Below are 12,450 nucleotides of genomic sequence, written 5' to 3' on the forward strand. Positions count from 1 at the left end.
GCTGGAGGCTGCGGCGCCTCCAATCCTTTTCTTATAGTATTACAATAATTGTTCAAGATCCACTTATGAATAAGAACATGCGGTATTCAGTCATTTGTTTCTGTTAAAGATCACTCAGTATTATAGACTCTAAGTCCATCCAAGTTGCTGTGAAGTTCATGAGTTTGTCCTTATTTATGGCTGCATAATATTCCATCATGTATGTGTACCACATTTTTTAAATCCAGTCCTCTTTTGATGGACAGCACAGTTGGTTCCATGTTCTTGCTACCATGAACAAAGCTGTGATAGACATACGTGTGCAGGTATCTTTTTCATAGAGTGATTTGAGTTCTTCCGTATATATTCCCAGTAGGGGGACTGTGGAGTCAGATGGAAGGTCGATTTTTTTGATCTTTTAGAAATCGCCACACTGTTTTCCACAGAGACTGCACTAGTTTACACTCCCATCAACAATGTAGAAGTGTTCCCTTTTCACCACGTCCTTGCCATCATCTGCTGTTTTTTGAGTTATTGATGATAACTATCCTGACTGGAGTTAGGTAATATCTCAGTGTAGTTTTAATTTGCATTTATTTGATGACTAGTGAGGTTGGACATTTTTTTCATGTATCTGTTGGTTGCTCATATGTCTTCTTTTGAGAACTCTCTATTCATATATTTTGTCCACTTTGCAATGGGGCTGTTTGTTTTTTTCTTTTTGCCATGTTTGAGTTACTTGTAGCTCCTAGATGTTAGGCCTTTGTCAGATATACAGTTGGCAAATACTTTTTCCCAGTCTTTGGGATGTCTCCCTGCTTTCTTGATGGTTTTTTTTTTTGAGGCTTTGCAGAAGCTTGTCAGTTTGATGAGGTCCCACTCAGCTATCTTATTTCTTATGGGATGGGCACTTGGGGTTCTGATCAGGAATTGATTGTCAGTTCCAATTTCCATAAGGGTGCCTCCTGCATTTTCTAAGGTTCTTATAGTTTGAGGTTTTAAATTTAGGTCTTTTATCCATTTAGAGTTGATTTTTGTGTATGGTGATAGGTAGTGGTCTTGTTTTAATCGTCTGCCTATGGTCAGCCAGTTTTCCCCACATCATTTACTGAATAGGTTCTCCTCTCCCCAGTGGTTGGTGTTGGAAACTTTGTTGAAGATGAGTTGGCTAAGAAATTGAGGTATTGCTTCTAGAATCTCTATCCTTTTCCATTGGTCTATATGCCTGTTCTTGTATAATATCAGGCTGTTTTGATTACTGTAGATTTATAATAAAGTCTAAAGTCTGGAAGTGTGATACCTCCCACTTTGTTTTTTTTTGGCTGAGGATTGTTTTGGCTATTCATGGTCACTTATATTTCCGTATGAATTCCTGTATTGTCACTTCCAGGTCTGAGAAGAATGCTTCTGGCAATTTAATGGGTATTGCATTAAATCTGTAGATTGCCTTGGGTTGGATGGACATCTTAACAATGTCGATTCTTCCAATCCATGAGCATGGTATGTTTTTCCATTTATTTGTGTTATCTTTGATTTCTCTGAGCAGTGTTTTGTAGTTTTCATTGTAAAGGTCTTTCTCGTTTTTGATTAGGAAGATGCCAAGGTATTTCTTTTTTCTTTTTTTGGTGGCAATTGTGAACGGGATTGTAATTTTTTATTTGGGTTTCTTTCTGTTTATTGTTGGTATATAGAAATGTCTTTTGCACATTGATTTTATACCCTGAGACTTTACCAAAGTCCTTTATCAGTACAAGGAAGTTTTTGATATATTCTCTTGGGTTGTTGAGGTATAGAATCATGTTGTCTGCAAGAAGGGATAACTTAACTTCCTCTTTTCCTACTTGGATACACCGGATTTCCTCTTCTTGTCTGATTGCTCTAGCTAGAACTTCCAATATGATGTTGAACAGGAGGGGTTAGAGTGGGCATCCTTGTCTTGCTTCAGTTTTCAGGGGAAATGGTTCCAATTTGTCTGTTTAACAGTATGTTGGCTGTGGGTTTCTCATAGATAGCTGTTACTATTTTTGAGGTATTCTGAGGTAGGGTCTTTAAGAGTCATAATCTGTCCTGGTTTAGAGTGGTGTGTGTGTGTGTGTAAAAGAAGTGAGGGTGAACCTGGGGAGGAGGAGTACTTTATAGAATGAAAAAAAAAACCCCTAATGTCACCTAGTAAGTAACTCAGCACCACTGAAATAAAGTCTTTTGCACTCATCACTTTCAATCAGTTTTGTCTTTTAAAAAGTGGCCAATTCCCTGAAGAGATTGTTTCTAACTTTCTTTCTTCCACTTCCTTCCCTTCTTCCTATTTTATTTCTGCATCCCACTTTTATGTTTGCACAGTCTCATGTATAATTTTCTCATCCTCTTTGAATTAAAAAAACATTTAAAAGTACTAGGATTCTTTTCCAAGGATTTAAAAATATTTCATAGCTCATTAGTCTCCATAGTGCCCTGGAAGGAAAAAGGAAGAAAATTAAATAGGAGAAAGGGAAGAGAGCAGAAGAATCAAAGTGGGAGATTTTCATTCCAGAAGACAGAAGACTTGGCAGTTTGGAGTCTTATTCCACCTACCTGCCAAACTTCCCTACTATTCTTGGTTTATACAAATCTTCCCATCATCCCAAATGTCTGTCTTTTGGTGTTCACAATCAATTCCCATACACATTAGCCAGTTGGCTCCTTACTAGGCAATGACATCCACAATAGCAATGACCATGGCAGCTGAAAGTGGGTGCTCAGAAAACACTGAGTGGATGTTCCTATTTCATTTTGATAAGCATTTGCTCAGTGCATCCTGTAAGCAAAGTGTTGCATTAGCTACACAACCCATATGTTTAAGAAATTTACAATCTAGTAAGGTATAACATCATTTTAAAAAATTTTGTAAATGCTGAAAACAGTCAGCACTGTCTTCACTCTCTTGTGTCTTCATGGTACAGGCAACACTGAACCTCATTTCCTGTTTAGATTGTTCCAAGCTATTTCCCCAAGTTTCTTAATCACAATGCTGGGACTTGTCTTCATTCTTTGTGGCTCTCTATCTTTGAAGAAACCATACTAGGTGATGGGAATGGACAGATGGACATCTCATTGGGGGAAAAGTAATGTTTTCCTTGTGTTTGAGACTTTGATGTTTTTCGTCAGGGGAAGACATATCAACTGATACTTATAGAGCTTAGCACCATGCCATACAGCTTGGGCAGTCATTCTACATTTGGTGTGCACCTCCTATGTGCCAGGCTCAGTGGCAAGTCCTTGGGAAACAGAGATTGAAAGTTCAGTTTCTCTCTTTCTGCACACAATAGTAATCAATTAATTATGTTCAATCAAAATGGATAAGGTGCCATCCCAAGCCTTTAAGAATGCATCATCCAAGTTAGTACTGCAGACAAAAAACCTAGAGAAAAGGAATAAAGTTTACACATTGGGACAAAAAGCACATAATTTTATTCAGTACCCTCTGTAAAAGGTCATTGCAATCACATTTAAATGAAATTACATTCCAGGAATAGTGGCAATGATACATAACAATCTTCAGAGAAACTAATAGAAAAATTTCACAGTCACAAAAACTGATTAAATGTATTTCCTTTCAGCTGCACCAAATCATAGCTTTTATTTGTGCTCTGTCTTGCCCTTTTGTGTCTTGAAGAGAATGGCTCCTAAATCAGATCATTTAGCCCCAAACTCCAAGCTGGTTAAGCCTGGGCCCGGATCATCCTGCCTTTAGCAGGGTGACTCTTGGCAAATTCTTTAATCTCTTTCAGGATTAGCTCTCCATCTATAAAGTCAGAATAATATTACCTATTTTATGGACTTAGTTTGTATAATAAATGAAATAAGATAATATATGCAAAGCGCCTAAATCATAGTAAGTGCTCAATAATTGATACTCATTATGATCATAGCTGTCATTACCACTATAATAATTATTGTTATGGAGACTGACGACTGACACCCATCTTTGCATGGAGATCATTCCAACTAATGACTTATCTTTCATATCACCATGAATCACTTATCACTAATGACTTATCTTTCATATCACCATATCATCTCCCTGAGTTTTCTCATACTCAAGCTCTTTGAATAGGTGCTGCATACAAATGCTGGAGATAAGCTTTGGAATCTCCCTGAATATAAATTATATTAATATTTACAGATCTACTCAGGTTTTCTATTTTTCTTAGTGATTAATTTCATTTGAAAAATTGCTTCACTTCATATTAGTTTTCAAATGTATTGACAACATTTTTCCAGTATTAGTATTCTAAAATATATCTTACATTAGAGTTATACCTTCTTTTTTACTGTCTGTTTTGCTTATTTGTCACACTTAGTGATAAGCCATGGAAAGACCACACCGATATTGTCAACCTGGGATCGGGGGACAGCAGGACTGGCATAGGGAGGAGGTAGTTCGAGTGATGAATTTCATCCTGTCCCAACCAATAAGCTGTTCTCAAATACACTACAGTTTATGCCTATGCTAGGGTATTTTCAAATGTATTGCCACCAGTTACAAATTTGATGGGCTACAGACAGCAGTAAACAGACACAGAAGTTCAACAAGGTGTCTGTGCGATGCTTTGCCAGACCTGTGTCCATAATCTTTCCCCTAGCATTATCATTTATTTCAGAAATTCAAAAGCTGAAAAGTTTAATGTGCAAATCAAAGGCCACATCAATGCCCAGAGTCTGCTTCATGTCCTGACGAATGTGTTAAAAAGAAATGTAATTAGAGAGGTGATAGAGTTGAGCAGGGAATTACGCAGCCTGGTTATGTTTTATGGATTCTGGTGGGGTGGGGCTGGACAGTAACAGTGTTCTTCTAAATAGTAATTGTCTGAAAATTGTGAGCCACTTATGACAATTTTTGGGGGGAGAGGCAGGACTTAAAATACCCTACCCCTTGATCTGAATAATGCTTTCAAAGTATTTTACCTTTTATTACAAAAAATTTCTAGGACAATTGATCTATTTGTATAAATGAAAATTTAAAAAAAATTATTGTTTGTGTGTGTGGAAAGAGAGCCCTGATTAGCAATAAGGTCATTGACACAATTGGCAACATTAACCATAAAAATTTTAATCCCTGTACTATGTATGACATAAAGGCAAGAAAAAAAATTTATTTGAGTCAAGATATTGGCAGGACTGTCTGTGGAAGAAGACATAATTTTTAGTAGCTAGGTGTATCTCCCAGTTGGTCCATCTGTTTTGGTCTGCCATAAAGAACCCAGACTCTATCCTGTTTGGGAGATTGTATGTGCCTAGTCTGCTTTCATTATAATAGCAAACTTCTCGTATTTGTAGCCCCAGAAATCTTACAAAACATCTTCTTGTATATTATTTTAATTGCTTTCTGTATTATCCTGGGAAAATAAACAGCACAGGTATTCTTTTCCTACTTTTATGGTTCAAAAAAGTGAAGCTGCAAGATTTAGAAACTTCTGTGAGTCTAACTGGTGATCATTTCATGGAGGGACTTGGGGCGTCAAATTTGAATTGGAATTCTAGCTCTGTCAGTCAGCTGGTGTATGACCTTGCTAAAGCAATTTGTAATCTGAGTCTCAGTTTCCTCCTCAGTTACTTGTGGATAATCATTACACATCTGACTGTGATAAGGAATAGAGTTAACATGCTCAAGGGCCTACCTCTGTGTCTTGCTGAGTAGCGGTTCAGCAAATGGTGGCTCTCATTTTGAGCAAGTCCAACATGGCCTTTCCAGCATGCCTTGAGTCTGCTGCTGACATCATTAACCAAAAGATGCTTTGTACCATGAACAAATTAAGAATGATTCCAGAAAGACATGTAAATTAATTAAACACACACAAACAAAATGTTCAGAACAACTAGACCAAAAAGGAATTTTCAAAGGGACCAGGACTTGATGCTAGCTAAAATCCAGAGAATAAGTCTCCATTTGTTTTCCTTGAAATGTACTTGTGTTCTGAACACAATTCCTTGGGTGATAGGAAACATAGCAGAAGGCATTTTCAGAGAATTTGTAATTTTCCTGTTCCTAATCACCATCACAGCATGCAAAAGCCAAGGTAAGGCCAAGGCAACATCATCCCCAGTTTTGCAGCCATATCTGTTGATGTATATTGTCTGGCCTCTCTCTGCTGCCTTGTGAGTATTATAATTTCAGGCAGAAAGGGTTGAGCAGTGGTAGTTCATGAAGTCAAATCTAATCTCCAAGCCATGGACTAAGGAAAGGATTTGAAAACATATAAAATCCCAAACAATGGCAGAACAGCTTCATAACAGACTGTGATCCAGCATCTCCCTAACAACATGAGCCTATCGATAAATAATCAGCAAATAAAAATCTGCATTTTTATTCATGTTCTCCTTGAGGATGTGCCCGTTATATATATTAGTACACCTGTGTTCCTGGGAAGCTCTTTACTTACAAATGAAGGACTAATAAAATTCAACATACCTACCACTAGCCAAATCATAAAAGTCCTTTTATCAGCTGAGTAGAATGCAGAACTGTAAGCAAGAAAATGCTGGTACCTTAGTTAGAGCCATGGAAATATTTATGCTTTGGGAGAGTTTATGCACTTAAGTAGTATCTCATTAATTCAGATGTCACTAATTGCAAAGATGCAGCAGTGAAAGTGTAGAAAGAGTGATACACACAATGTAATATATGAGATGTGTTGAGATATATCAAGCCCTACATTCACCAACAGTTAATCTATGTGATCCTCTCACTTGTAGGAGTAGCAACCCTGTGGCCTGGTCTGCCTCTGGAAACATTAGACTATGGAACATTACAGTCAAAGCAAAAGCAACCAGATGCTGCCTGCTGATTCATTTCAGGAATGCTTGTCCAAATGGGAGAATAAGGCAGAGGACCTGGAGATAGAGTTAATTAGAAATAGACAAAGGAATTCTTGCTGATATTTTTGCCTAGACAACCAGAGTTCCTGTTTTGACCATTGCATTCAGTAATTGAGGTTCAAGGCTTTCTATTTGAAGAATTGATTTTATCTGCTGAACCAAGAAAGCTGGTTTTCATCTTGCAGACGTGTGATAAGATTACAAACTAGACCTTCCATGCAAGGAACGCAGTGAAGGGAACATGCATTAACTGTCCTGATTTCATAATAAAAGAGGATCTTTAGACAGGGAATGAAGTAAAGGATGCACACATACCACCATGTGCATGGATTCACCTTTCAGGATGTTGGGGGAAGCCCTGACCAGTTTCTTTTGCTTGTTGTTTAACATCACACCTGACAGCAGCTGAGTGATTGCTGGCAAATTCCACAGACTCTGGAAAGCCTCATTTTTATTCATCTGTAATTATCTCTTAGGGCTGTGATTAGGATTAAATAGAATAATGCTTCAAAGTGCTCATAAGAATGCCCATTATTTTAATGTCATTAATAATTTTGACTATCTTGAAAATCATCATTATCACTAGAAATCATAAAAACAGGAAGAAAGAGAAATCTATAGTCTCTACTTTAGACAAACTAATGGAAATGTCAGATAAATCTCAGTGGAAGGGATAAATAAATACAGAACTATGTAAACTGAGTGGGGAAATGTGTCAGAGACTGGATGTCCAGTTGAGGATGTTTCTGGAAGGCTGCAAGTGGTTATGCTACCCTTGACCACAGTCATGTATTGAGGTTCTACCATGTGTCTAGCAGTGTCCTGGGAAATTTATACACTCTACATCAATTATTTGACACATACTAGACTTATTAGGTGAGCTGCCTCAGGAGGACACTAACAGGAAAAAAAATGAACTTTCCCTCTTCATCATTGCCTTGAAATCTGCTCTTTGTAATTAAACCTCAATAAAGTCTCAAGTGGATTCCTATTTTTTGTCAGTTTCACATATAATAAGTTTTATTTAGGAGAGATTATTCAAGTTAAGGTTTTGAAATATCACACCGTTACTCTCTCAATAGATTAAAAATTCCCCACCCTGGACTTGGGTTGGTCGCCGTGCTGATGGAATTTACATTGTTGAATAGGGAGACAGACAATTAACCAAAAAGATAATAAATAACACAATAAATTAGAAAGTGACAGATGCAATGGAGAAAAATTCAGCAGGGGAAGGACATGGGGACCACTGAAAGAGAATTGCAGTTAAATGGTCAGGGAAGACTTGACTGAGAAGAGAATTTGGAGAAAATATGAACATTAGGTGACGACTACAATAAGAAGATAATAGGGGTGGTAAGTGCATTCTCCCTGTTTCTTTGCTTTACTCCTTCATCCCTCTTTCTGGGTCACTAATCTGACTCCCTTTTTTCTAGGGTTGGAGCAGTGCAGAGGAGATGAAGGGATAGAAAAAGTCTCAAGATGTTCCATGCTGGCCCAGAGAGTCTTCTTTGCTGGCACCACTTTTTGTTCTGTTTCTCAGTACTAAAATGCTCCTTCTTCTGGTCACTGGCCACTTCTCCTCAGGTCTTGTTTTGACGGCACGTCACCCCATAGGCTGTCCTCCAGGTGAGCTCCCTTATGTGATGACCAGAGCCGATGACCACCTTCCTCATACACTTGGCCTGCATTCTTGTCCTGATTGTTCTCTTTCTGACTATTCTACTCTTCCTGTTCTCAGGAACCCTCCAACCAGCTTGTTCCCCACAGAGAGTCAGGTACCCTGCATTCCCTAGACTACAAAGGACATGCAGGGGCTTACAATGTAATTCACTTCAATACTGTATTTAATTCCTATCACTTGTCAGGTACTGTTCAAGGTACTCATGCTACAGTGAGGGACAAAACACGGATTCTGTCCTGATGGAATTTACATTGTTTAGTAGGGAGATAGATAATTAACTAAACAGTTAATCAATTATATCATAAATTAGAAAGTGATAAATGCAATGAAGAAAAAAATGAAGAACATGAAAGATACGGGATCACGGAAAGGAAATTGCAGTTAAACGGTCAGGGAAGACCTCACTGAGAAGAGACCTTGGAGAAGACATTATAAGCATTGGGTGAAGACTTTCTCCCTACATTCAACACTAGTTCCTTAGTGGTCTTGGGACCTCAGATTTGTAACTTCCAGTTGGAGGGAGGAGTTAAACTCCCCTCTTGAAGACATATCCCCTTCTACATGTGGTGGGCTTGAGGTAAAAGTAATCACACTCCCTTCTTTTTCAAAGAAAGTCTGTTTCCCTTCCATGTCTTTTTTTATACTTATAGTAGCTGAGGGACTATAATATTTTTAATAACCCTTTATTACATTCTACATTCATGGTTTAGACTTCATTTTAAAACATACATGAATATTTCATATCCTTTGTTTTTTATTTCCTAGACCTCAGTCAAAATTCCAAGACAATAGAAAAGGCCTTGCTGAATTTCCCACTGGATACATTAAAATTGAGGTTTAGTCACTTGGTCTGTATTCCACAGATAGATACAGGGATTTGAAACCAATTTTCATGTACATGGTTTATTTTATGGCATTGTGCTAGAAGCTTAAAAAAGGTATGACTCAAAAAAACAAACAAACCAAAGTAAAACTGTATAGCAAGTTGCCTATCAAACCATGGCTTGTTGCTATATCAGTTTTCCAAAAGACAGACAAGCAAACAAATAAACAAACAAAAAACCCTTAACATCTAGGCATCTCTGCTACACAAACTCTACTCCCAATTGCTCTGCTTTAATGATGTGTTCCAAGTGTTGTCTCATACTGAACAAGTAGTTCAACTCCTAGAACCACTTCCTTGAGAGAAAAATAGCTACTGCCCTCTACTTGTTGGGAGCAGTATCTTTTATTAACAAAAGAAAAAATATGTTATCCTTTTAACATCAACTTTTTTTTTCTTTTGTAAGTACGTAGCTATATTTTAGATATTTCTCCTTTTTATCACATTGCCCCAAATGGTGTCATAAACCTTTCTGGAAAGGGTCATAATGCACAGTTGAAAACTAGTTTCGACCAGAATTTGGAAAGTTAATTATCACTTTAACCACTTGTATTCAGGATCATCAAGAGAGCGAGTCTTGGGAAATATGGTGGATAAATGCCTAGAATAATTTTCTGTCTACATTATTCCTTAGAATTTTGTGTACCACAATGCATTTTCTTGTATACTTTATTTAAGTGGCCTGATAGTGAGCAAAAATCCACTAACCACAAAATTAACCGTTTACAAAAAAATTTCAAAATGTATAAGGGCTATTTGACCCTTACTAAAAATTATGTGAACTTGACAAGAGCACAGTGTTCACATATCTACAAAATTTACTAGTAAGTTAACTTTCCATTCCTTATTTTTCTTAACTGTCGAGAGAGAGAAACTATGATTGTACCACGTGACACCATCCTGCCACCTACAGCTGCCTGGATCAAAGACTGACAACTGATCTAGGTAGCCTATTACAAGCCCCATAACAAAGTTTTATATGAAGGACTTCACCCAAAATGAAGTGAGACAAAGGTTATTCATTTTCACTCTAGGGAAGCTGGAATTGATAAACTGAGACAATAAGTTCTCCCATCCAACTACTAAGCAGGCCCAATCCTGTTTAGTTTCTGACTTCTGATGAGATCAGGCAGGTTCACAGTGTTACGGCCATAGACTAAATTCTGAGTAACTGAGTTGATACGTTACCTTGACTTAGGGCTTGAGGCACCCACTTTGAGACAGGTTTAATATGAATAGACAGAGGAAGGCAGTTTGCAAAGAAAGGAGAGAAGCAGGGGAGTAGAGAAAACATGACGGAGAACAGTCTCAGCAATAATGGTTTTCTACTTACTCCTCGGTTTCAGTTCCAGTAAGACCTGGTTATTCTTCATTTCCTCACTGGTTTCCATAAGACACCTCTTTTGCCTGATGATAAGCCTTCCATATTTGAGCTAGTTTGTGTGGGTAGATGTTACTTATAAGCAGCAAAGTCTGACTTGAAACAATTCATTTTACTGGCAGCTTCTTCCTAACTGCACATAAAGTATAATCCAAAATCTTTGCTATAGCCTGAAATCACTCTCTCCACCCTGACTTCCAGTATGACTTCATCTTGTGCCACTCCCCCAAATTTTCCCTTTTCATTACACTCCAATCAGTTTGATTTGATTTAGCTCCTAAGGAAAAAAAAAAAAGAAAAGCTCTTTTCCATACCATAGAATGTAAGTTCCATCAAAGTTGGGGACCATGTTGTCTCATACACTTTTGTATTTCCAGAGCTTAGTGCAGTGTTCAGTACATAGTACATGCTCAATAAATATTTTTTGGACTCATTAGTAGCTAGTAAGAGGCAGTCAAGAGCTTAAAATCTGTATCTTCCAGTGCTCTGTTTATTATTTTATATTGCTTAGTCAACCAACAGCCAATCAATTTAAGGTTTTAGTTTCTGAATTATAAAATCCACAGTTATCATGGATATCTATTAACTCACATGTATTTTGTGAGCCCAAAGAGGAGACAGAACCACAGTTGCTCTGCTGGTACCACCAGATCATGCCACTAAGCTATATAGAAAATATTTCTGGAATCAGAAACAAGAAAGAGAATAGTACTGATTATATTTAGCAAAGAGTAAACAATGTGTCCCCTTTCCTAGAGTTTTTGAAAATGTTAAATCATAAAATGTACAAATTAGCCACTTTTTAGATAGAAAATACTAACCAGATATTAATAGAATAGTTTTCCTTTGAATCAAAGGCCTTGAGGAACATTTTGGAAATGCTTCCCCATACCTTAATAATGGCTTAATAACTTAAAATCACATAATATGCTTCCAAAGCTGAAGTCTTTCTTCTTTTTAAGTACAAGCTGTATATCTCTTATTCAAAGTGCTTGGGATCAGGAGTGTCCTGATTTTGAATTTTTTTGAATTTTGATATTAGTATATACATCATGAGATATCTTGAGGATGAGACTTAAGTCTAAACACAGCATTCATTTGTGCTTCATATATACCGTGTACACATGGCCTACAGGTAATTTTGCATAATATTTTAAATAATTTTGTGCACGAAACTAAATTTTGACTGACTTTTGACTGTGACCTGTCATAGGAGGTCAGGTGTAGAATTTTTCACATGTGGTGTCATGCTGGTGCTCAACAATTTTGGATTTTAGAGTACTTTGGATTTCAGATTTTCAGATTAAGGCTGCTCAACCTACAGGAAAACAAAAAACAAACAAAGAAAACAAAACAAAAACATATCCTTTGCCTAAGAGTAAATTGAGCATAGGCCATGGAAAATAAATACCCAGGGAGTTTAAGAATAACTTTCTTCCTGGTGTCTCAGGCACATAAATTGCCCAAATACTGCAAACCCTTATGCAAATGCATATGCCTATGCAGGTGCAAATTGAATTAAAATGTCTACCAAATGATCTGTCCTTCCAGGGAGCAGATGCTTGCTCCCAGAACAAACATCCTGATAGTTTCACCTATGGCCTACCATGAAATATATCCCACTAGTCCAGTCTTTAGCACTGCACCTATTAATTCCCCACCCAGTGC

This window comes from Carlito syrichta, unplaced genomic scaffold (assembly GCF_000164805.1).
Source record: "Carlito syrichta isolate Samal-C Ts95f unplaced genomic scaffold, Tarsius_syrichta-2.0.1 Scaffold305707, whole genome shotgun sequence".
NCBI lineage: Eukaryota > Metazoa > Chordata > Mammalia > Primates > Tarsiidae > Carlito > Carlito syrichta.